The sequence below is a fragment of the Nerophis lumbriciformis genome, linkage group LG18, assembly GCF_033978685.3.
Source record: "Nerophis lumbriciformis linkage group LG18, RoL_Nlum_v2.1, whole genome shotgun sequence".
Classification (NCBI taxonomy): domain Eukaryota; kingdom Metazoa; phylum Chordata; class Actinopteri; order Syngnathiformes; family Syngnathidae; genus Nerophis; species Nerophis lumbriciformis.
Genome location: NC_084565.2, coordinates 26,620,016 through 26,642,326, shown reverse-complemented (window position 1 = coordinate 26,642,326; position 22,311 = coordinate 26,620,016). Strand labels below are relative to the sequence as shown.

The 22,311-nt window shown below is 40.5% G+C and overlaps 1 protein-coding gene across 1 annotated transcript in view; it reads left to right on the top strand.

Moving 5' to 3' along the window:
• tcf3b (transcription factor 3b) overlaps window positions 1-22,311 on the top strand; it is a 129,230-nt gene that overhangs the window by 10,420 nt on the left and 96,499 nt on the right. Inside the window, exons 2-3 of the mRNA XM_061977903.1 lie at window positions 1,347-1,494; window positions 18,028-18,108. The gene's annotated coding sequence lies outside the window, so the exon portion shown is untranslated. The remainder of the gene's footprint in view (window positions 1-1,346; window positions 1,495-18,027; window positions 18,109-22,311) is intronic.

The following is a 22,311-nucleotide window of genomic DNA, read 5'->3' as shown; positions in this document are numbered from 1 at the left end:
GAACCACCACCCCAGTCTGCCAATCCAGAGGCACCACCCCCAATGTCAACACATTGCTGCATCCACTTTCGGGGTCCTTAACTACCTCGGCAACCTCAGCCCTAGAAATAGGAGAACCCTCCAGAGTCCCCAGGCACTGATTCCGTGTAGGTGGGATTGAGGAGGTCTTCGAAGTATTCCTTCCACCGGTTCACAACATCCCGCGGTGACATCAGCTGCACCTTGTCCCCACCATACACGGTGTTGACAGTGCACTGCTTTCCCGTCCTGATAGTGGCCCAAAATCGCTTCGAAGCTGTCTGGAAGTTGTTCTCCATGGCTTCTCCGAAATCCTCCCATGTCTGAGTTTCTGCCTCCGCAACCGCCAAAGCCGCACACCGCTTGGCCTATTGGTACCTGTCCCCTGCCTCCGGAGTCCCATGAACCTAAAGGGAAGGGAAGTGAAGTGAAGTGAATTATATTTACATAGCGCTTTTCTCTAGTGACTCAAAGCGCTTTTACATAGTGAAACCCAATATCTAAGTTACATTTAAACCAGTGTGGGTGGCACTGGGAGCAGGTGGGTAAAGTGTCTTGCCCAAGGACACAACAGCAGTGACTCGGATGGCGGAAGCGGGGATCGAACCTGGAACCCTCAAGTTTCTGGCACGGCCACTCTACCAACCGAGCCATACCGCCCCGAGACCCGATAGGACTCCTTCTTCAACTTGACGGCCCACTGTAAAAAAACGGTCATCTACTGGCAGCTACGGCTGCCAAACAAAAACCATAAAATTAAAGTAAACATTGTAAAGCAAATAATGATCAAAAACATTATATTTACAGAAATTTTCATGAAACGTTTTGCGGAAAAATATCGTAATTTTACAGATTTTTTCCAAATTATTACGATCAAACACCTTTAATGAAGTGACAATGCTGGCAGTTCCACAGAAAAATACCATTATTTTACAGATTTTTTCTGAATTTGTTAAAATCAACCACCTTTAATAAAGTGACGATGCAAACAATTCTGCAGAAAAATACCTTTATTCTCGATTGTTATTATGGACATTGACTTTTATATAACAAGCTACATATTTAATGAAAGATAATTACTGTAATTTTACATGAATTTGAAAGTAATTTAAGAAAACAGAAAATGCTATGTATAATTAATTTGGTATTTTCCTGTAAAAAAAAAAAGAAATATACATAGTTTGTCATTACTGGCATAAAATAACAGGCGGATTGTTTATTTACAGATAATGTCTTCAATTCTACAGTTTTATAAACTGAAAAATTAGAACAATTACAGTAGAAATTTAGAGTAAATTATCCCTAAAAATAGATTTTTTTTTTTACAGTGCATCCCTCACGGGTCCTGGGATTACCGCCACGGCGGGCGACACCTCCGATGGGTTGCTTCGACAATAGAGGCACAGACCATGGTCTACTCGGACTGAAGAACCAGCGCCTCCCTCGTAACATGTTCCAAGTTCTCCCGGAGATTTGGTACGTAAATAATACAATTATAATGGACACGGTGTGTTATTCACCATGTGTACACAATTAGGATAATCTTGTCAGAGATGTCATTTCATCACTTGAGTTGAGGCCGTAACACATCCCACTTCCACACACACACACACACACACACACACACACGCACACACACTGCTGTTATTGTTGTTGTTGAGCTGCTCCCACACCAACAATCTCTACTTGGCTTTCCCCTCCCCCCACCAGACCTCCTATCTGTCTATCTATTGCTCCCTCTCTTCTTAACACACACACACACCACCCCAAGCACCCTCTGGTCCCGGGCAGCCCTGACATGCCCACTTCAATTGATTAAGAGTCAATTGAGCTTCTGATCTGATTGTTATCATGCTCCATAAGAGCACAGAGGCTATTTTTAGATCTAGTTAAGTGCTTGTAGTTTACTGGAGTCTAAAAGCTTCATGTGGATGATTTTTTTTTTTTTATAAAAAAACAACAACATTTTGTTCTTTTAGACCCATTAATTGTTTGATAGTAAAAAAAAAAAATACTATCATATTAAAATAGAATTAAAGTGTTATTAATCTCGTTACAAATATGAATAATTAGTGTAACATAAGGACTTTTTATTTAGTGCTGTATTTTTCGGAGTATAAGTCGCACCGGAGTATAAGTCGCACCTGCCGAAAATGCATAATAAAGAAGGACAAAAACATATACAAGTCGCATTTTTGGGGGAAATTTATTTGATAAAACCCAACACCAGCAATAGACATTTGAAAGGCAATTTAAAATAAATAAAGAATAGTGAACAACAGGCTGAATAAGTGTACGTTATATGAGGCATAAATAACCAATTGAGAACGTGCCTGGTATGTTAACGTAAGAGTCATTCAAATAATTATAACATATAGAACATGCTATACGTTTACCAAACAATCTGTCACTCCTAATCGCTAAATCCCATGAAATCTTATACGTCTAGTCTCTTACGTGAATGAGCTAAATAATATTATTTGATATTTTACGGTAATGTGTTAATAATTTCACACATAAGTCGCTCCTGAGTATAAGTCGCACCCCCGGCCAAACTATGAAAAAAACTGCGACTTGTAGTCCGAAAAATACGGTATTACAATTGTTTTATTGAATAATTGAACCTTCATTTTTGGTATTTTTATGTTATTTTTGTTTCAGCGTTCCTTGTGAACGATCCTTACAGATAAATAACAAGTATTTTGTTAAAAAAGGCTCTGTAATTTGATAGAAAACTGCCATATTCGAGAGGTTAAAATATATTCGATAGGATTTTCTATGAAAAAAGGACCGTATTTTATAATAATGTGACATGTTTAGGAAAATATTTAATATGGATTTTGCACTGTAATTATTGTGTAAATATAGCAGCTTTTTTAGTGGGTTTTCTTTAGCTGGAATTTTTTTTCACCAATAGTAAATTAGTATACATTTTATATATTTGGGGGTTAAAGTAATACAAGTTTGTGCTGAAAGGGCTCTGTAATTAATAATAACAATAACATATTTTGGAGGTCACTTAAAACATATTTATCACTTTTCACACTGTAATTGGTAGGATGCTGACATATTTGGGGGTAAGTAAAGTAGCTTTTTATCTTTGGTGTCATATTGTACCAAAAGGTCACTGTGATTAGTAAAACAAAAAAAAGAGAGAAATTTTGTTTCATTAGTTGAAAAATGTATATTTGTTTACTAGGAAGGTTCACTATTATTAGTAGAACAATTGACATATTTTGTGGTAACTTGAAAAAGATTCAAGTTTTTAGTTGGAATTTGTCCAAAGAAATTAGACTGTAATCAGTAGAAATTTGATACTTTGGTTTTTTTAAACATGAGTTGTGTCTGTAGAAGAATTTTGTACAAATATTTTGCTGTGATTAGCAGAAATTTAAAATTTTTGGGGTTTATATGTAAGTGAGTTGTGTCTTTATTGGATTTTGCACTGTAGACAATTGACACATTTAGGGGGAATTTGTAAATCAGTCGTGTCTAATTTTGTACAAAAATTGTGTCATATTAGTAGAAGGTTGACATATTTGGAGGTCAGTTCCAAATAATGTGTTTTTAGTATTTTTTTTATGAAAGATTTGCTTTAATTAGTACAAATTTGACATATTTGGGGTTAATTTTAAATTTAGTTTTTTATTATTAGTATTTTGTAAAGAAAAAAAAAAAAAGTTCTGTAGTGTGTAGAAATTTTACATATTTGGGAGTCATTTGCAAATTAGTTCATTTGCGGGTTTTTTCTAATTTGATAATTCTTTAAAAAAAAGTGTTGCTGTAATTAGTAGAAATTTGACACTGTATTTTGGGGTAATTTGAACATGAGTTGAGTCTTTTAGAAGAAATTTGTACAAAAACTGCTTAAATTTGTATAAATTTGACATATTTTGGGCTGATTTGAGCATGAGTTTTATCTTCTAGAATAATTTTGTACAAATATTGCGCCTAAAATAGTAGAAATTTTTCATATTTGGGGTTAATTTGAAAGTTAGTTTTTCCATTATAAGGATTTTGTAAAAAAAATATACATATATATATATATAAAACATTTTTTTTTACCACTTTTCACACTGTAATTGGTAGGATGCTGACATGTTTGGGGGTAAGTAAAATAGCTTTTTATCTTTGGTGTCATATTGTACCAAAAGTGCACTGTGATTATTTAAAAAAGACAAATATCTAATTGTTTACTTGGAATTTTCACTATTATTAGTAGAACATTTGACATATTTTGTGGTAACTTGAACAAGATTCAAGTTTTTAGTAGGATTTTGTCAAAAAATAATTACTGTAATTAGTAGACGTTTGACACATTTAAACATGAGTTGTGTCTTTATAAGAATTTTGTACAAATATTTTTGCTGTGATTAACAGAAATTTTAAATGTTAGGTGTTTATATGAAAGTGAGTTGTGTCTTTATTGGATTTTGCACAAAAATGCACTGTAGACAATTGACACACTTAGGGGTAATTTGTAAATTAGTTGAACATTTTTGTCGAAAAAATTGCGCTTAAATTAGTCGAAATTTGACATATTTGGGGGTAATTTGAAATGTTGTTTTTTTAGTAGGATTTTGTACAAAAGGTGTACTGTAATGAGTAGACATTTTACATATTTGGGAGTCATTTGCAAATTGGTTCATTTGCATTTTTTGTCATTTGCAAAGTGAAGTGAAGAGAATTACATTTACCGGTATATAGCGCTTTTTTTCTCAAGTGACTCAAAGCGCTTTACATAGTGAAACCCAATATCTAAGTTACATTTAAACCAGTGTGGGTGGCACTGGGAGAAGGCGGGTAAAGTGTCTTGCCCAAGGACACAACAGCAGTGACTAGGATGGCGGAAGCGGGGATCGAACCTGCAACCCTCAAGTTGCTGGCACGGCCGCTCTACCAACCGAGCTATACCGCCCCAATGTAAAGTCTTCAAAAAAATTTGAAAAATGTTTCTGTAATTAGTAGACATGTGAAATATTTCAAGTAATTTGAAATTGAGTTGTGTATTTAGTATTATTTTGTACAAAAAACCAACTGTAATTACTAGAAATTGGACCTATTTGGGGGTCATTTGCAAATTAATTATTTTTAGAACAATATTGTAAAAATAATTTTGTAATTAGCTGAAATTTGATCAAGTTTGGGGTTTGAAAATAAGTTGTTGTAGTAGAATTTTGTGTAAAAGGTTTGCTGTAATTTGTAGAAATTTAAAAATATTTAGGGTTAATTTAAGATTAGTTTTTTCTTTGTTAGTATTTTGTACAAAAAGGGTAATGATTAGAAATTTGGGGTCATTTGCATTTTTTGAGCAAATTTTTGTAGCTTCCAAATTCTTAAAAAAAATTGTTGAAAAATATTACTGTAATTAGTAGAACTTTGACATATTTTGGGGTGATTTGAAAGTTAGTTTTTTCTTTAGTTGGATTTTGTACAAAAGGTGTACTGTAATGATTAGAAATGTTATGTATTTGGGGGTCATTTGCAATTTTGTACAAATAAATTGTGCTTAAAATTGTATACATTTGCCATATGTTGGGGTAATTTGAACATGTGTTGTCTTTAAAATGAATTTGTACAAAAATTGTGCCGTAATTAGTAGAAATTTAACGTATCTGGGGATAATTTACACTTTAGTTAATTTGCAATTAAAAAATGTTTTTTTTAGTGATTTTCAAATTCTTCTAAATGTTATTATAGAAATGTTTTGCTGTAATTAGTAAAAAAAAAAAAAGACATATTTGGGTGTAATCTGAACATGAGTTGTCTTTAGTAAAATGTTGTACAAGATGTTCAGTGTAATTACTTGTATATGTTACTTATAGTGTTGTCCCGATATCAATATTTTAGTACCGGTACCAAAATGTATTTCGATACTTATCGGTACTTTTCTAAATAAAGGGGACCACAAAAAATAGCATTATTGGCTTTATTTTAACAAAATAATCTTACGGTACATTAAACATATGTTTCTTATTGCAAGTTTGTCCTTAAATAAAATAGTGAACATACAAGACAACTTGTCTTTTAGTAGTAAGTAAACAAACGAAAGCTCCTAATTTAGTTTGCTGACATATGCAGTAACATATTGTGTCATTTTCCATTCTATTATTTTGTCAAAATTATGACGGACAAACTGTAAAAATTGATTATTAATCCACTTGTTCATTTACAGTTAATATCTGCTTACTTTCTCTTTTAACATGTTCTATCTACACTTCTGTTAAAATGTAATAATCACTTATTCTTCTGTTGGTTGATGCTTTACATTAGTTTTGGATGATACCACAAATTTAAGTATTGATCCAATACCAAGTCGTTACATTATCATTTATCATACATTGGTCATATTCAAAGTCCTCGTGTGTCCAGAGGAATATTTCCTGAGTTTATAAACAGAATATGAATTTTTTTAAAAAGAAAAAAGATTTTGTGATGACAAAAAATATTGATGTAATCATAGTAGTATCGACTAGATACGCTCTTGTACTTGGTATCATTACAGTAGATGTTAGGTGTAGATCCACCCATGGCATTTGTTTACATTGTGTCACCGGTGAGCTACGGTGTGTCGTGAAGCATGTTTAGCTATTCCTCGTCCTGCAGGGATGATACTTGTAAGAAACGTACTTTATTTGTCGCCATGGAGACCAGGATTTTGAAAAAAGCTAAAACACTGCAGACTGCGAATGGATGGACGTTCGTTCGCTCCTCTGCTCGCAACACCAATTGTTCCTCCCAGGGAACCGGTACTTATCAAACAGAGTATAGTACCGTTTTTGATTCATTAGTACCCCACCTCCTCTCTGAGCTGCCACCTTAACGTGGTAGAGGAGTTTGCGTGTCCCAATGATCCTAGGAGCTATGTTGTCCTGGGTGAGGGATCAGACAAAGAGCAGCTCGAAGACCTCTATGAAGAAAACAAGCAAGGAACCCAGATTTCCCTTGCCCGGACGCGGGCCCCTCTGGAGCCAGGCCCGGAGGTGGGGCACGATGGCGAGCGCCTGGTGGCCGGGCCTGTCCCCATGGGGCCCGGCCGGGCACAGCCCGAAGAGGCAACGTGGGTCCCCCCTCCAATGGGCTCACCACCCATAGCAGGGGTCATAGAGGTCGGGTGCGATGTGAGCTGGGCGGCAGCCGAGGGCAGGGCACTTGGCGGTCCGATCCTCGGCTACAGAAGCTAGCTCTTGGGACGTGGAACGTCACCTCGCTGGGGGGGAAGGAGCTTGAGCTAGTGCGCGAGGTGGAGAAGTTCCGGCTAGATATAGTCGGACTCACTTCGACGCACAGCAAGGGCTCTGGAACCAGTTCTCTCGAGAGGGGCTGGACTCTCTTCCACTCTGGCGTTGCCGGCAGTGAGAGGCGACGGGCTGGGGTGGCAATTCTTGTTTCCCCCCGGCTCAGAGCCTGTACGTTGGAGTTCAACCCGGTGGACGAGAGGGTAGCTTCCCTCCGCCTTCGGGTGGGGGAACGGGTCCTGACTGTGGTTTGCGCTTACGCGCCAAACCGCAGCTCAGAGTACCCACCCTTTTTGGATTCACTCGAGGGAGTACTTGAGAGTGCTCCCCCGGGTGATTCCCTCGTTCTACTGGGGGACTTCAATGCTCATGTTGGCAGCGACAGTGAAACCTGGAGAGGCGTGATTGGGAAGAATGGCTGCCCGGATCTGAACCCGAGCGGTGTTATGTTATTGGACTTTTGTGCCCGTCACAGATTGTCCATAACGAACACCATGTTCAAACATAAGGGTGTCCATATGTGCACTTGGCACCAGGACACCCTAGGCCGCAGTTCCATGATCGACTTTGTAGTTGTGTCATCGGAGTTGCGGCCTCATGTTTTGGACACTCGGGTGAAGAGAGGGGCGGAGCTTTCTACCGATCACCACCTGGTGGTGAGTTGGCTGCGATGGTGGGGGAGGATGCCGGACAGACCTGGCAGGCCCAAACGCATTGTGAGGGTTTGCTGGGAACGTCTGGCAGAGTCTCCTGTCAGAGAGAGTTTCAATTCCCACCTCCGGAAGAACTTTGAACATGTCACGAGGGAGGTGCTGGACATTGAGTCCGAATGGACCATGTTCCGCGCCTCTATTGTCGAGGCGGCTGATTGGAGCTGTGGCCGCAAGGTAGTTGGTGCTTGTCGTGGCGGTAATCCTAGAACCCGTTGGTGGACACCGGCGGTGAGGGATGCCGTCAAGCTGAAGAAGGAGTCCTATCGGGTTCTTTTGGCTCATAGGACTCCTGAGGCAGCGGACAGGTACCGACAGGCCAAGCGGTGTGCGGCTTCAGCGGTCGCAGAGGCAAAAACTCGGACATGGGAGGAGTTCGGTGAGGCCATGGAAAACGACTTCCGGACGGCTTCGAAGCAATTCTGGACCACCATCCGCCGCCTCAGGAAGGGGAAGCAGTGCACTATCAACACCGTGTATGGCGAGGATGGTGTTCTGCTGACCTCGACTGCGGATGTTGTGGATCGGTGGAGGGAATACTTCGAAGACCTCCTCAATCCCACCAACACGTCTTCCTATGAGGAAGCAGTGCCTGGGGAGTCTGTGGTGGGTTCTCCTATTTCTGGGGCTGAGGTTGCTGAGGTAGTTAAAAAGCTCCTCGGTGGCAAGGCCCCGGGGGTAGATGAGATCCGCCCGGAGTTCCTTAAGGCTCTGGATGCTGTGGGGCTGTCTTGGTTGACAAGAATCTGCAGCATCGCGTGGACATCGGGGGCGGTGCCACTGGATTGGCAGACCGGGGTGGTGGTTCCTCTCTTTAAGAAGGGGAACTGGAGGGTGTGTTCTAACTATCGTGGGATCACACTCCTCAGCCTTCCCGGTAAGGTCTATTCAGGTGTACTGGAGAGGAGGCTACGCCGGATAGTCGAACCTCGGATTCAGGAGGAACAGTGTGGTTTTCGTCCTGGTCGTGGAACTGTGGACCAGCTCTATACTCTCCGCAGGGTCCTTGAGGGTGCATGGGAGTTTGCCCAACCAGTCTACATGTGTTTTGTGGACTTGGAGAAGGCATTCGACCGTGTCCCTCGGGAAGTCCTGTGGGGAGTGCTCAGAGAGTACGGGGTATCGGACTGTCTGATTGTGGCAGTCCGCTCCCTGTATGATCAGTGCCAGAGCCTGGTCCGCATTGCCGGTAGTAAGTCGGACACGTTTCCAGTGAGGGTTGGACTCCGCCAAGGCTGCCCTTTGTCACCGATTCTGTTCATAACTTTTATGGACAGAATTTCTAGGCGCAGTCAAGGCGTTGAGGGGATCTGGTTTGGTGGCTGCAGGATTAGGTCTCTGCTTTTTGCAGATGATGTGGTCCTGATGGCTTCATCTGGCCAGGATCTTCAGCTCTCACTGGATCGGTTCGCAGCTGAGTGTGAAGCGACTGGGATGAGAATCAGCACCTCCAAGTCCGAGTCCATGGTTCTCGCCCGGAAAAGGGTGGAGTGCCATCTCCGGGTTGGGGAGGAGATCTTGCCCCAAGTGGAGGAGTTCAAGTACCTCGGAGTCTTGTTCACGAGTGAGGGAAGAGTGGATCGTGAGATCGACAGGCGGATCGGTGCGGCGTCTTCAGTAATGCGGACGCTGTATCGATCCGTTGTGGTGAAGAAGGAGCTGAGCCGGAAGGCAAAGCTCTCAATTTACCGGTCGATCTACGTTCCCATCCTCACCTATGGTCATGAGCTTTGGGTTATGACCGAAAGGACAAGATCACGGGTACAAGCGGCCGAAATGAGTTTCCTCCGCCGGGTGGCGGGGCTCTCCCTTAGAGATAGGGTGAAAAGCTCTGCCATCCGGGAGGGGCTCAAAGTAAAGCCGCTGCTCCTCCACATCGAGAGAAGCCAGATGAGGTGGTTCGGGCATCTGGTTAGAATGCCACCCGAACGCCTCCCTAGGGAGGTGTTTAGGGCACGTCCGACCGGTAGGAGGCCGCGGGGAAGACCCAGGACACGTTGGGAAGACTATGTCTCTCGGCTGGCCTGGGAACGCCTCGGGGTCCCACAGGAAGAGCTGGACGAAGTGGCTGGGGAGAGGGAAGTCTGGGCTTCCCTGCTTAGGCTGCTGCCCCCGCGACCCGACCTCGGATAAGCGGAAGAAGATGGATGGATGGATGGATAGTACCGCGATACTATACCAGTACCGGAATACCGTAAACCCAAGTTACTTATAAAATGCAATGCATATTCATACACATCCGCTCGACTAACAATGTAACACAGTGGTTCTTAACCTGGGTTCGATCGAACCCTAGGAGTTCGCTGAGTCGGCCTCAGGGGTTCGACGGAGCCTCTGCCGCGGAGGTCAAGACACGCCCGACTCATCGTGTAAATAAAAACTTCTCCCTGTCGGCGTATTATGGATACCCCCAAACAATGTTCCCTCTAATTTTCCATGTGTGAGCAAACGCAAAAACTCCTTGAGCATTCGGTGGAGCGCATGTGAGCGACGTCAGACGTGCACATACACTGTGGTCACACCTGCAGCACACCTGTCCCAAACATGACTAAATAACAAGTTCAATGTTTTATTATTCTAATCAAATTACAGCAGTCATTTCCATGAGATTATTTTCTAATGTAAGTGTTTTGGCCTACTTACAATGACTATAACATATTGTTTTTCATGTGCTGTGTACTAGTATTATATGTCTGGGTGGGGGTCCTACTTTGGAAATAATGTGTACCCCTTTCAGATATCGCATTTAGTTCCCACTTAAACATTCACATGTTGCACAATGAGATGTAAACATGGAATTATGTGTACATTCCTGTAACTTTCCGTTTGTATAATATATCTTTATTAGTATTTCTTTAATATAACAACATAATTTTATGATTACGGTTCAGGTTCGATGAATGCGCATATGAAACTGGTGGGGTTCGGTACCTCCAACAAGGTTGAGAACCACTGATGTAACATCTATCTCCACTAGTGGCTAAACTCCTCTCTCGTGATGCTGGTGGGTTTTACCTGCATAAATTGCACTTTTTTGTTGTTGTTGCGTTTACTTCAAGCTAGTAATAAAATAAAATAATGCAAATATTTCAATGGGTAACCGCATGGCAACCACATTCCATGATGGCCGTGCACTGGCAGCGAGTCACCAGACAGGCAGAATGGAGGCAGGCTGCAAAGCAATTGTCAAATGAGAGCAGACAGAAGCAACAAGGATTGTTGATTTAGTTTTTCCTTTGGTAAATAGATTGTTGATTTGCTTTGTCTTTGCTGCTGTGCGCCGCGTCCTCTGCGGAAGTGCAGTGTTTGGGCCGGATTAATGTCAGGGACAATCCCTCAAACTCATTTTCTTCCTCGCCAGGATTTACACTTTGTGGGGGATAAGAGGAGCGCACGCTCGCTCCCACATGACGGCCAACTTTGCTTTTGAACACTGCAACTGGGCGAGATACGCCGCTCTCTCTCCTTGCACAAACAAACTGGTGAGGGATAACGTAACCTATGGGAGTGTTCTCCACCTTGTCGGGGGGGGGGGGGGGGGGGGGGGAATGTGTATTAACAATAATAACTGTAGTGGTTACTGCCATGATTGCTAATGCAACTCTTTAAACTAGCTCAACAAATGTGTCACATAATCAATGTAAATGCTCCTCCCGCCAGTTATTTGTGAAAACCACCGCCTCGAAAGATTCAAAACAATCAACAAAGTTGAAGCCCATGCTATGCTCACTCACACACGGGCATGTGCTAGCTCAACATATGTGTCACATAATCAATGCAATAGCTCCTCCCGCCAGTTATTTGTGACTACCACCACCTTGAAAGAGTCAAAACAATCAAAAAAGTCAAAGCCCCTAGTACTCTTGCTCATGCACAAGCACATGCTAGCACAACATACTGTATGTGTCACATAATACACAAAATTGCTCCTTCCGCCAGTTAATTCTGATAACCGCCACCTTGCATAAAATAAATTAAATGTATCAAAATAATCAACAAAGTTGAAGCACATGCTACGCCCACACACACGTAGGCATGTGCTCGCTCAACGTATGTGTCACCTTATCAATGCAATAGCTCCTCCCGCCAGTTATTTGTGACTACCACCACCTTGAAAGAGTCAAAATAATCAACAAAGTCAAAGCCCATGGTACTCTTGCTCATGCACAAGCACATGCTAGCACAACATACTGTATGTGTCACATAATCAACAAAATTGCTCCTTCCGCCAGTTATTTCTGATAACCGCCACGTTGCATAAAATGAATTAAATGTATCAAAATAATCAACAAAGTTGAAGCCCATGCTACGCTCACTCACACACCGGCATGTGCTCGCTCAACATATGTGTCACATAATCAATGCAATAACTCCTCCCGCCAGTTATTTGTGACTACCACCACCTTGAAAGAGTCAAAATAATCAACAAAGTCAAAGCCCATGGTACTCTTGCTCATGCACAAGCACATGCTAGCACAACATACTGTATGTGTCACATAATCAACAAAATTGCTCCTTCCGCCAGTTATTTCTGATAACCGCCACGTTGCATAAAATGAATTAAATGTATCAAAATAATCAACAAAGTTGAAGCCCATGCTATGCTCACTCACACACCGGCATGTGCTCGCTCAACATATGTGTCACATAATCAATGCAATAACTCCTCCCGCCAGTTATTTGTGACTACCACCACCTTGAAAGAGTCAAAACAATCAACAAAGTCAAAGCCCCTGGAACTCTTGCTCATACACAAGCACATGCTAGCACAACATACTGTATGTGTCACATAATACACAAAATTGTTCCTTCCGCCAGTTATTTCTGATAACCGCCACGTTGCATAAAATGAATTAAATGTATCAAAATAATCAACAAAGTTGAAGCCCATGCTACGCTCACTCACACACTGGCATGTGCTCGCTCAACATATGTGTCACATAATCAATGCAATAGCTCCTCTCGCCAGTTATTTGTGACTACCACCACCTTGAAAGAGTCAAAACAATCAACAAAGTCAAAGCCCCTGGTACTCTTGCTCATGCACAAGCACATGCTAGCACAACATACTGTATGTGTCACATAATCAACAAAATTGCTCCTTCCGCCAGTTATTTCTGATAACCGCCACCTTGCATAAAATAAATTAAATGTATCAAAATAATCAACAAAGTTGAAGCACATGGTACGTTCACTCACACACGGGCATGTGCTCGCTCAACATATGTGTCACATAATCAATGCAATAGCTCCTCCCGCCAGTTATTTGTGACTACCACCACCTTGAAAGAGTCAAAACAATCAACAAAGTCAAAGCCCCTGGAACTCTTGCTCATGCACAAGCACATGCTAGCACAACATACTGTATGTGTCACATAATCAACAAAATTGCTCCTTCCGCCAGTTATATCTGATAACCGCCACGTTGCATAAAATAAATTAAATGTATCAAAATAATCAACAAAGTTGAAGCCCATGCTACGCTCACTCACACACGGGCATGTGCTCGCTCAACATATGTGTCACATAATCAATGCAATAGCTCCTCCCGCCAGTTATTTGTGACTACCACCACCTTGAAAGAGTCAAAACAATCAACAAAGTCAAAGCCCATGGTACTCTTGCTCATGCACAAGCACATGCTAGCACAACATACTGTATGTGTCACATAATCAACAAAATTGCTACTTCCGCCAGTTATTTCTGATAATCGCCACCTTGCATAAAATAAGTTAAATGTATCAAAATAATCAACAAAGTTGAAGCACATGGTACGCTCACTCACGCATGAGCATGTACTAGCTCAACAAATGTGTCACAGCCGCCAGTTATTTGTGATAACCACCACCTCGAAAGATTCAAAATAATCAACAAAGTTGAAGCTCATGTTACGCTCACTCACACACAGGCATGTGCTCGCTCAACATATGTGTCACATTATCAATGCAATAGCTCCTCCCGCCAGTTGGTTGTTATGACTGCCACATTGCATAAAATAAATATAGTAGACATGCACATTTTTATTTATTTTTTTACAAATTGTAAGCCCATGGTGCACTCACTCACCCACAAGCGTGTGCAACATACGTGTCCTCCTGCCAGTTATTTATGATAACCGCCACCTTGAAAGAGTCAAAACAATCAAAGCCCATGGTACACTTGCTCATGCTCAAGAACATGCTAGCACAACATACTGTGTGTCACATAATCAACAAAATTGATCCTTCCGCCAGTTATTGCTGATAACTGCCACCTTGCGAAAAATAAATGAAATGTATCAAAATAATCAACAAAGTTGAAGCACATGGTACTTTTACTCACATTGTGTCACATAATCAATGCAATTGCTCCTCCAGCCAGTTATTTGTGATAACCACCACCTCGAAAGATTCAAAATAATCAACAAAGTTGAAGCCCATGCTACGCTCACTCACACACAGGCATGTGCTCACTCAACATATGTGTCACATTATCAATGCAATAGTTCCTCCCGCCAGTTGGTTGTTATGACCGCCACCTTGCATAAAATAAGTATAATAGAAATGCAAATTTTTTATTTATTTTTTTACAAATTGTAAGCCCATGGTGCACTCACTCACACACAAGCATGTGCAACATACGTGTCCTCCTGCCAGTTATTTATGATAACCGCCACCTTGAAAGAGTCAAAACAATCAAAGCCCATGGTGCACTTGCTCATGCTCAAGAACATGCTAGCACAACATACTGTGTGTCACATAATCAACAAAATTGATCCTTCCGCCAGTTATTGCTGATAACTGCCACCTTGCGAAAAATAAATGAAATGTATCAAAATAATCAACAAAGTTGAAGCACATGGTACTTTTACTCACATTGTGTCACATAATCAATGCAATTGCTCCTCCAGCCAGTTATTTGTGATAACCACCACCTTGAAAGATTCAAAACAATCAACAAAGTTGAAGCCCATGCTACGCTCACTTACACACAGGCATGTGCTCGCTCAATATATGTGTCACATAATCAATGCAATAACTCCTCCCGCCAGTTATTTGTGACTACCACCACCTTGAAAAAGTAAAATAAATCAACAAAGTCAAACAATTAGTCAAACAGTTAGTTGTTATGACCACCACCTTGCATAAGAAAAATATAATAGAAATGCTAAAAAATAATAAACACATTTCAAGCCCCTGGTGCGCTCACTCACACACAAGCGTGTGCAACATACATGTCATATAATCAATGCCATTGCTCCTCCTACCAGTTATTTATGATAACCACCACCTTGAAAGAGTCAAAACAATCAACAATGTCAAAGCCCATGGTACTCATGCTCATGCACAACCAGCGTGATTGCTCCCCCTGCTAATTCATAATTTTTTACCACCTTTCATAATAGAAATAAATAGAACAATCAGAAATAATCCACTAAGTCGCCAGTTATTTATAATTTTTTTATCACACGCTCTACGGCACTCTGTTACTACAACTTTCCTGACTTTGTGGATTATTTCAAGTCGCTTTGTTTATGTTTTGCCAGATGGTCGACTAATAACTGGTGGGAGGAGCAACCATTTATCGTTTTCATAGGTGAGACTCTCAAATTCACAACAATATTGGACTCCAAACCTTGTTTACGAGGCAACATCGCCAACTACTGGTCTTGTATGCGTATTACCGCATCTACAGTCGCTTTTGCAGTTTTAATGTGGACATTTTTAAAACCCCAGGGGTAGTACTTTGACATTATTACTAGATTGTAGTTGTGTAAACATAGCCTGACTTTGGTTGTGTTGTTGCAGTGAAGGGGGTGGGGGAAGCTGGGTTTATCATGAGCACAACAGATAGATCCCCACCATCAGTCCCCTCCCCTCCAACACAGATAGACACTGAGCACGGGCAGTCAGCCAAAACTATCAATCCATCCTCTGCTATACCTCCAAACTCCAACATCCATGTTCTTTTGCTGGCCAAAGTGTGTGTATTCACAGTACGCTGCACACACACGCGCGTTGTTGTCGCACTCGGTTGTGTTGCCGTTCTCTCCAAAAGTGACGCACTTAACTTCAGAACGTTACTCCTGGCCCAGTTCTTTTCCCCCCTTTCCTCTCGTCTGGTCACAAACCTGTGCACCTCTTGCCCTTCCCCCACTCAAAGCTAAGCCTCTACTATTACAGGCAGCGAGGGGCTCCGCGTGGAACGAGGTGAGGCGTTCGCCTCACTATGCCTTTTTCTGCACCGTGTTCATCACACTGGGAGATGAGGGGGGTCGCCTCCAAGGAAAAAGTTAAATAGAATAAAAATCGGTTGCTCTATAACAGTAGTTCCCAGCCCCATAATGTCCAGATGACCAACATTTCACCAACAAGTTCTCTTTATGTACAAAACCAGTGAAGTTGGCACGTTGTGTAATTAGTAAATAAAAACAGAATACAATGATTTGCAAATCCCTCTCAACTTATATTCAATTGAATAGACTGCAAAGACAAGATATTTAATGTTCGAACTGAAAAAAATACTTTTTTTTTTGCAAATAATCATTAACTTAGAATTTAATGGCAGCAACACGTTGCAAAAAAGTTGGCACAGGGGCATTTTTACCACTGTGTTACATGGCCTTTCCTTTTAACAACACTCAGTAAACATTTGGGAATTGAGGATAGCAATTTTCTAAGCTTTTCAGGTGGAATTATTTCCCATTCTTGCTTGATGTACAGCTTAAGTTGTTCAACAGTCCGGGGTCTCCGTTGTGGTATTTTAGGCTTCATGTTGCGCCACACATTTTCAATGGGAGACAGGTCTGGACTGCAGGCAGGCCAGTCTAGTACCCGCACTCTTTTACTATGAAGCCACTCTGTTGTAACATGTGGCTTGGCATTGTCTTGCTGAAATAAGCAGGGGCATCCTTGATAACGTTGCTTGGATGGCAACATATGTTGCTCCAAAACCTGTATGTACCTTTCAGCATTAATGGTGCCTTCACAGATGTGTAAGTTACCCATGTCGTGGGTACTAATACACCTTCATACTATCACAGATGCTGGCTTTTGAACTTTGCGCCTATAACAATCCCGATGGTTCTTCTCCTCTTTTGGTCCGGAGGACACGACGTCCACAGTTTCCAAAAACAATTTGAAATGTGGACTCGTCAGACCACAGAACACTTTTCCACTTTGCATCAGTCCGTCTTAGATGAGCTCGGGCCCAGCAAAGCCGGCAGCGTTTCTGGGTGTTGTTGATAAATGGCTTTTACTTTGCATAGTAGAGTTTTAACTTGCTCTTACAGATGTAGCGACGAACTGTAGTTACTGACAGTGGTGTTCTGAATTGTTCCTAAGCCCATGTGGTGATATCCTTTACACACTGATGTCACTTTTTGATGCTGTATCGCCTGAGGGATCGAAGGTCACAGGCATTCAATGTTGTTTTCAGCCTTGCTGCTTACGTGCAGTGATTTCTCCAGATTCTCTGAACCTTTTGATGATATTACGGACCGTAGATGGTGAAATCCCTAAATTCCTTGCAATAGCTGGTTGAGAAATGTTGTTCTTAAACAATTTGCTCACGCATTTGTTCACAAAGTGGTGACCCTCGCCCCATTCTTGTTTGTGAACGACTGAGCATTTCATGAAAGCTGCTTTTATACCCAATCATGGCACCCACCTGTTCCCAATTATCCTGTTCACATGTGGGATGTTCCAAATAAGTGTTTAATGAGCATTCCTCAACTTTCTCAGTCTTTTTTGCCACTTGTGCCAGTTTTTTTTAAAACATGTTGCAGGCATCAAATTCCAAATGAGCAATTCTTTGCAAAAAATAACAATTTTTTCCCATTCGAACGTTAAGTATCTTGTCTTTGCAGTCCATTCAATTGAATATAGGTTGAAAAGGATTTGCAAATCATTGTATTCTGTTTTTTTTTACCATTTACACAACGTGCCAACTTCACTGGTTTTAGGGTTTGTACTTTTTGCTCTTGAAAATGGATCTGGCAGTCATTTTCAATCATAACAATTAGTTTTTGAGTAGTGTGTAGATAACAAAATGTAATTGTAACGCTCCCTTTCCATCGCCAGACTCTATATGCCGCCCCTTCTTGGTGTGACCTCATCTACAGAACTGGAGCCCAATTCCCTGCATAGACAGTGTGGATAAAGGCAAGTAAAACTGTTATTTTCATAACTTAATTACACGTTTTTGTCGCCTGGGTGCACGGTTTCTTCAAAACTGACTTAGACTTAGGCAAACTTTATTGATCCATAAGGGAACTTGTTCCAGACAGTAGCTCAGTTTCAAAGGATGGAAAGAATACTGCAGGTATTAAGTAGACCTAAAATGTACCATAGTAGCAACATAAAATATAACATATATGTAATATATACTGATATATTATTATATTATATTATATTATATTTTTATATAATATATACAATATATAACAAATCCCAATTAACCTGTGTAATATTACAGTATATGTAAAAGCTTCAGCAAAAAAAAAAAAAAAGGGCAGCATAAAATAGAGAGTAGATCCACCAAAAAGTATACATTATAAACAAAGAGAGGTAGCTAACATAGAAGTGGTTAGGTAATAGACAGATATCATCTATTGCTGTATGGCGAGTGGTTATACAGCTAAACATGGCCATTAATTAGGAGCGAAATTATCAAATAATGTGCGACTTGTCCAGGGTTTACCCCGCCTTCCGCCCGATTGTAGCTGAGATAGGCTCCAGCGCCCCCCGCGACCCCGAAGGGAATAAGCGGTAGAAAATGGATGGATGGATGATAAAATAATCGACGTTCCTGGACTTCCCTGCTCGTCCATAAACACCATAGCCCAGGCCTGGGCAATTATTTTAACTCAGGGAGCCAAATTTAGGGAAAAAAATCTGTCTGGTGGCCGGTATATCTGATTTGTAGGAACACTACGGTAATACAAAATCTCACAATAATGTCTGATTGAATGCTAAAAACATTATGACAGACCCTGAGACACCCAGAATGTACATGAAAATAAAGAATGTGGGATTTACAATATTAACTATGAAGGATAAAACACTGAATATTGACAACATATGAACGTCACACCCCCTCTCAATCGACATATTTTACAATCAAGCGAAATGCAACAAAAATGCAACAAACACAGCAAAATATGAACGCGAAAGGTAAAAAATAAACACACCTACAATCTGATATATCTGATATATCACTAAGCTTTAGAACTTTGTTGTAAAAATGCACTTCCGCGTCTGTCCCTGACACCCGCATTTCAGGCTGACACTCTGTGGAAACGCTCCCCAACCACACTGCTTGGTGCCTGGTCTGAGTTGCTGTGACTTAGATTACCATAGTAACTAGTATGTCATGCAAAAGTGCAGATTCCAACCATTGAAATACTTTGTATAGTTCAAGAATTGCGGTCATTTGAAAACTTCACTGCACATCATAATGGCAGCTACAGTTTCCATCTTAAAGATTAAAAAGATGTTTTGGGAATGTCCGGCGGGCCAGATTGAAAAGCTCAACGGGTACGGCATGTGGCCCCTGGGCCTTAATTTGCCGAGGTCTTCAATAGCCTGTGTTTCCTCATGCTCTTTCAGCACCTGGAGGAAAACATCAGTAGAAGAGGAGGCAAAATAGAATACTTGTGGCTTAACTTCATTTTTGTTTATTTTTGAGTTTTAGGTCTATTCTCTTTCTTCACTCGGGTATGCAGCTGAATTTAAGGATCACATTTGGCTTGAGTCTTTACATTTTTTCCCCCCACCTAAACTCCAACCAAAACCAATTTGACTGAAGAGGTCCTTACTCTCCTTGTCTTCCCATCATTGGGAAATGTATGCAGGCTGACCACTTCTTTAGTTCAGTAGTGCTACAAACTGCAACAATGCATCTGGCAGACATATTTGATCATTCCTTTTAAATTCTGTGCGAAAATATCCTAATTTGGGATGAAGACGTTACCAAAACACATAAAACACAGGCCCGTCCACATTTTGGAACTAAAAGTGGGCATTCCAAAATGTGCTACAAACACGTTAGAAAACAAGCCTAAAATCACTGCTGTGGGAGGGATTTTACCTGTAGACATATTTTTAAGGTCCTGAACTATGAAATAGGGGCCAATGTTGTCAGCATTAAAACGGCTCAAAGTGCGTAATTTTTTCAACTCATATGTAAAATATTTTTTTATTTAAAAAAATATATTTATATATAAGATAACATAGCGTTCCAGCACAAAACATTTTAGGAACAATACGTTTTTATCCGCAAACTCAACATCCTCTTTAAGAGAGATTTTCAGTAATCTGCCCCAGGGTCTATCTATGCTAACAATTGGTCTTTACTTGCTAACTGAACAGGCAGTTGAGTTCAATTTCAGAGCTTTTACTTTGAAGTAGGGTTGTACGGTATACCGGTATTAGTATAGTACCGCGATACTAATAAATCATATTCGGTATTATACCGCCTCTAAAAAGTACTGCTCAAACCCCACCCCCACCCCCCGACATCCACTAGAATGATACCAAGTACAGGAGCGTATCGAGTCGATACTACTATGATTTCATTTTTTATGTATATTATGTTTATAAACTCAGGAAATATGTCCCTGGACACATGAGAACTTTGAATATGACCAATGTATGATCCTGTAACTACTTGGTATCGGATCGATACCCAAATGTGTGGTATCATCCAAAACTAATGTAAAGCATCCAAACAACAGAAGAATACGTGATTATTACATTTGAACAGAAGTGTAGATAGAACATGTTAAAAGAGAAAGTAAGCAGATATTAACAGTAAATGAACAAGTAGATTAATAATTCATGTTTTCCACTTGTCCTTAATAACTTTGACAAAATAATAGAATGATAAATGACACAATATGTTACTGCATATGTCAGCAGCTAAATTAGGAGCCTTTGTTTGCTTACTTACTACTAAAAGACAAGTTGTCTTGTATGTTCACTATTTTATTTAAGGACAAACTTGCAAAAAGAAACATATGTTTAATGTACCGTAAGACTTGTTGTTAAACTAAAGCCAATAATGCCATTTTTTGTGGTCCCCTTTATTTAGAAAAGTATCAAAAAGTACTGAAAAGTATCGAAATACATTTTTGTACCGGTACACAAATACTGGTATCGGAACAACACCACTTTGAAGCATTGTAAAACTAATCATAAGGTATGTCATAAGATACTAGAACATTTCTCTGTGGCATTCAACATAGACAAAATGCATTTAAACAAATGCGATAGCTCGATGCTAATTTGCATTAAGAATCCCATTTGCACGCTAATGTATTTTAACTATTTTTCTTTTGCATTTGTTTTTTTTCCTATTGTGCAGCTTCTATGTAATTGCTTATTTCTACATTTTGCAGTATTGTTTTATGGTGGGTTTTTTTGTGTTTGTAACAATACTTTGAAACTCAACAAAGGCTATGAATTATGAATTGTTTTCACCTAGATTCATTTGCGCTTCATTTGAACTGCAGCTGGCAGTAGTAGTAATGCCAGATGAGAAACTAAAAAGTACTGTACCAAAAGCTTTATATTTTGAGGAAAAAGATCATACATAGCCGGTTTTAAGTTACTTAGGACTAGGGTTGTCCCGAAACCAATATAGTATTGTATTTCGATACTTTTCTATACTTTTTTAAATAAAGGGGACCACAAAAATGGCATTATTACCTCTTTTTTTTTAAAACAAAAACTCTTACGGTATATTAAACATGTGTTTCTTATTGCAATCGAAGAACAGTTTTGTCCTTAAATAAAATAGTAAACATACAAGACAACTTGTCTTTTATTAGTAAGTAAACAAACAAAGGCTCCTAATTTAATGGGTTGTACTTGTATAGCGCTTTTCTACCTTCAAGGTACTCAAAGCGCTTTGACACTACTTCCACATTTACCCATTCACACACACATTCACACACTGATGGAGGGAGCTGCCATGCAAGGCGCTAACCAGCACCCATCAGGAGCAAGGGTGAAGTGTCTTGCTCAGGACACAACGGACATGACGAGGTTGGTACTAGGTGGGGATTGAACCAGGGACCCTCGGGTCGCGCACGGCCACTCTTCCACTGCGCCACGCCGTCCCTAAATTTAGTCTGCTGACATATGCAGTAACATATTGTGTCTTTTATATTCTATTATTTTGTCAAAATTATAAAGGACAAGCTGTACAAATTGGTTATTAATCTACTTATTTTCACTTTTAACATGTTCTATCTACACTTCTGTTAAAATGTAATAATCACTTATTCTTCTGTTGTTTGGATGCTTTACATTAGTTTTGGATGATACCACAAATTTGGGTATCGATCGAAAACCAAGTAGTTA